The sequence below is a fragment of the Ceratina calcarata genome, unplaced genomic scaffold (genome assembly GCF_001652005.2).
Source record: "Ceratina calcarata isolate Rehan_Ccalc_2016 unplaced genomic scaffold, ASM165200v1 scaffold60.2, whole genome shotgun sequence".
NCBI classification, from domain to species: Eukaryota; Metazoa; Arthropoda; class Insecta; order Hymenoptera; family Apidae; genus Ceratina; species Ceratina calcarata.
In genome coordinates this window covers 133,268-136,982 of record NW_017177241.1, presented here as the reverse complement: position 1 = coordinate 136,982, position 3,715 = coordinate 133,268, and positions in this window count along the sequence as shown.

The window sequence follows — 3,715 nt, the reverse complement described above, 5'->3', positions numbered from 1 at the left end:
GTTTCTACCTCATCGCTCCAGCGTATACGCAAGTCTCGGCACCAATCACCATAGAATATAACAAAAAGTTAAACCCCAAAATAATTTTTTTCATTCTTATGCAATGGAATTAGACCGTTTGTAACGTTTTATAAATTAATTTTCAGGTAGAATTCTCTCGCAATGCAAATAGTAAGGCGCACTTGGATAATATATCGTCGTTCGGCATTAAAAGGGCTAACGAAAAACACTGACCAATGAGAGCGCGCGTAAGGCCTGCACTGACCACTAGCCGAGCGCCACGATCCGAGCCACCACTGTCGTGACTGAGCGCGGGCCCTACAGACGCTCTTATTGGTCAGTGTTTTTCGTTAATAATTCAAAAACCATTCGTCGCTTCGAATTTTGCCAAAGAAAATTGTTATTCAGAAATACTTACAGAATCACCCCTCTTCGGCTCTAACACTTCTTCTGGGACACGTTGTACGTACAATAGAATGGGAAAAGAGCGTGAATAGGATCGTGTTGAGAAAAACGAGAAAAGAAAATTGCTTTTTTTTCTAACGCATCACGTGGGACGACGCTTACAATTAGAGTATACGGCGGGTGCGAGCGCACCCTCGAACTGGCTCTAAACTCCTGTTACCGTTCTATTTTTATAACAGCCGCTATATATGTCCACTTTGCGGGTGTCGCTATTGTCCACCCTTAGACGCGCGTTCTATTTATAATTCCGTGTCCCTGTCGATGGAACGTGGTCAAATGTGACGGTTCCTCGGGAACCCCTTGAAAATTCAGGGGCGGATCACCGTACCAACGATTTGCGCGACGCAACAGGGCCAGCGAATCGTTGAATTTGGCACGCGCTCCTTTCTGAGGCGATCGACGCTAGGCGACGTCGACTCTCGCTCGCTCGCTCGCACCAGGCAAGCAGCGGCTAGCATTGTGCCGGTCAAATTGGCACATCTCTGATTAGAAACTTGCCGCGGCTGCCTGCCACGTCGCCTCATTGTCCTGCCAGGACTCCGGTGGCAATTCACGCGTAACAGCGCACAGACGATTTAGTGAGAACTTTTTCCACGGGAATCTGATCGATCGAGCAACGAGGTCGTTACCCGTCGCCTTCTAAAAATGTCGGCCTATAATAAATTAAATTATGCAATTTCCTTTTTTCTTTTTTTTATTATGGGTGATCGTCGACTCCTGAAATTGTGAGGAAGCATCATCATGAAGAATCATAGTAAATCTAGCTACGAAATTGATTCCAAGGGGGAAGGGAATCGTCTTTATTGGCAACGTCACCCGAATCTGGCAAACTCTCCGCTGACTGAAGGTCGACCTAGAACGGTCAGTCCGAGCAACCGTTGCGCAAGATGCAAATCGTATCTGCATAGAAAGCTGGGTTACTCATACACTCGTGTGTTCATATACCGTTCATGTTCGTCACGTTCGCTGAGGCGCAGTTCATAAAATTGGAGGAAACAGACAATCATAGTTAATGAGACGTCCCATGTGTCCAGACTCTGTAGAAGTAATTAGGGTTTCGTAATTTCGGGTCGGATGTGGAGAGCAGATGAAAAAACGTGGAAAATAGTCAGCCATTTTTCCGGTTGAATCCCTGCTTGAAAAACGAAGGCTTCGAGCTTTTCTGAAGCAATTATAATTATAATTCATGTATAATTATTGAAAACGAATCACGTGATGAAAACTGATTTTCATTCCAAGCGTGGGAACATTTATCGCTGAAGACGCGGCACACATTCGCACCGCGGGGTGTAATCGATCATCGCGCGTCACAGTGTCGACGTTCTTGAAACGAAAACTTGGTCGACGACGCCAGGCTCCGCGTCTCCCGGCAACCGAATTAAGTAATTAAATTTCGGAACAAGCGTTGATTAGAATCCGTGCTCGCGGAGCGAACGACTATGTCAGAACATCGTCGATGGCGTCGCAGGGTAGGAAACGTGCTAGCGAATTTCCTGTTTTTTAATCAAGGGTTTACGAAAATAGCGCCGGCCGAGGAAGACTTAATCAGCCTGTCTAACGTGAGTGGATGAAAGGAGGTTCTATCTGATTTGAATAGGACGCCGAAGCTGGGACGGGGCTTCGTTAAGGTCACCTACGAGACCTTGCTTATACCGAATTACACGATCGTCAGACTATTCTATATGTTCGTTCTCCATCGATCGAATAATATTGACTCATCAAAAAGTAATTCCATCTTAACGTTTCGCGTTGTGTAACGCTCCCAGTCGATGCTATCCACTTTACACTAGGTTTAATGCGATTACGCCCACTATGAAGATACTCATTCTTATAAGATATAGCAATTTTTTCTTACGCACGTTGTAAAACGTGAAAGACTGTTTGAATATTATGATTAGACTGCGCACCTTTGTGTAAAATAAAATTTTTGTGGTGTCAATTTAAATTAAAATAAATTGACATAAATTGAATATTTTATGGGTACTGATAAAATCCTTCACCGTCGAAATAGCAAACTTTTGGTACAAAATTTCATTTCTCCTCAAATACTCCTAAACTGTTAGACCTATGGGAAAATTGTATAGGACCTTTTTTATAGACAATGATTAGAGCCACAACTTTTGTCTGAAACATTTTTTGCTAGCATCAATATTTAGCGAGTTATTGACGAATAACGAAATATCAGTTTTTTGTAAAATACTCGTTAATTATTGATGATAGAAAAAAATGTTTTAAACAAAAGTTGTAGCTCTCATTATCAGCTACAAGAAAGATTCTATGCAATTTTCCCGTAGCTCCAACGATTCAGGAGTTATTGGCAAAATAAGGCAATTTCGCAAAATATGAAGTGTTGGAAAAAATCCCGGAAAAATTTTTTTTGCGGAATTTCGAAAAATGTTTCAAATAGAAGTTGTAGGTACTGCAATTTCCTGCAAAAAAGGTCGTATACAATTTCTCTCCATCTCGAATACTTCAGGAGTAATCGATGAATTATTTCGTCCATCGTCGAATACTTCTTAAGAAGCGGAGTTAGATGTAAACTGCATAGAACCATTTTTTACGTGACAACCACAGCTACGTGCGCACATGTACACGTTGTTCGCGTTAGTGTTATCTCTACCGAGGCGCATATTACAAAGTGACTTTGTTTTATTATCGGCTCTACTCGACGCTCGCGTGTTCCGCGTCGGTTATTTATGTCCAGCGATGAACAGCGGGAGCGCGGCGCCTCAGCCGAGGTCGCTTCCGCGCTTCGAATTTTCAATTAGATTTGCATAACGACCGTTTAAAAGATACTCCCGCCGCTCGGCTCCGTGAAGATTCAATTTACGCCGGAAGTTTACACGTCCTCACGACGATCCCCCGATGAACACGTCCTCCTAATAAAAATTAAACTACCCTCTGTTTATCGAGGCTAACCATACCTGAGATGGTAGCGCCATTTAATGGTTTCGGAAGATGAACCTTATAGATAAGAAGATGGAAAACAAAGAGAATCCACGTGTCCGAGTATTACTGAAATTGGTGAGTATTGGTGAGTATTGGTGAGTACGAGACGATGAGGAACGAAGTTCGAGCGGATAAAAAATACTTGAATATACAACAGTCCGTTCCACCAGCATAGCCAGAATGCAGGACTTCTCCTCCTCTCGTGCTCTCCCCACTACATGCTGATAGGCACATGAGGGTGGGGTGGGATAGCCACAGATAGGCTGTATGTCCAATGGGCACTCCCTACTTATACCAACAC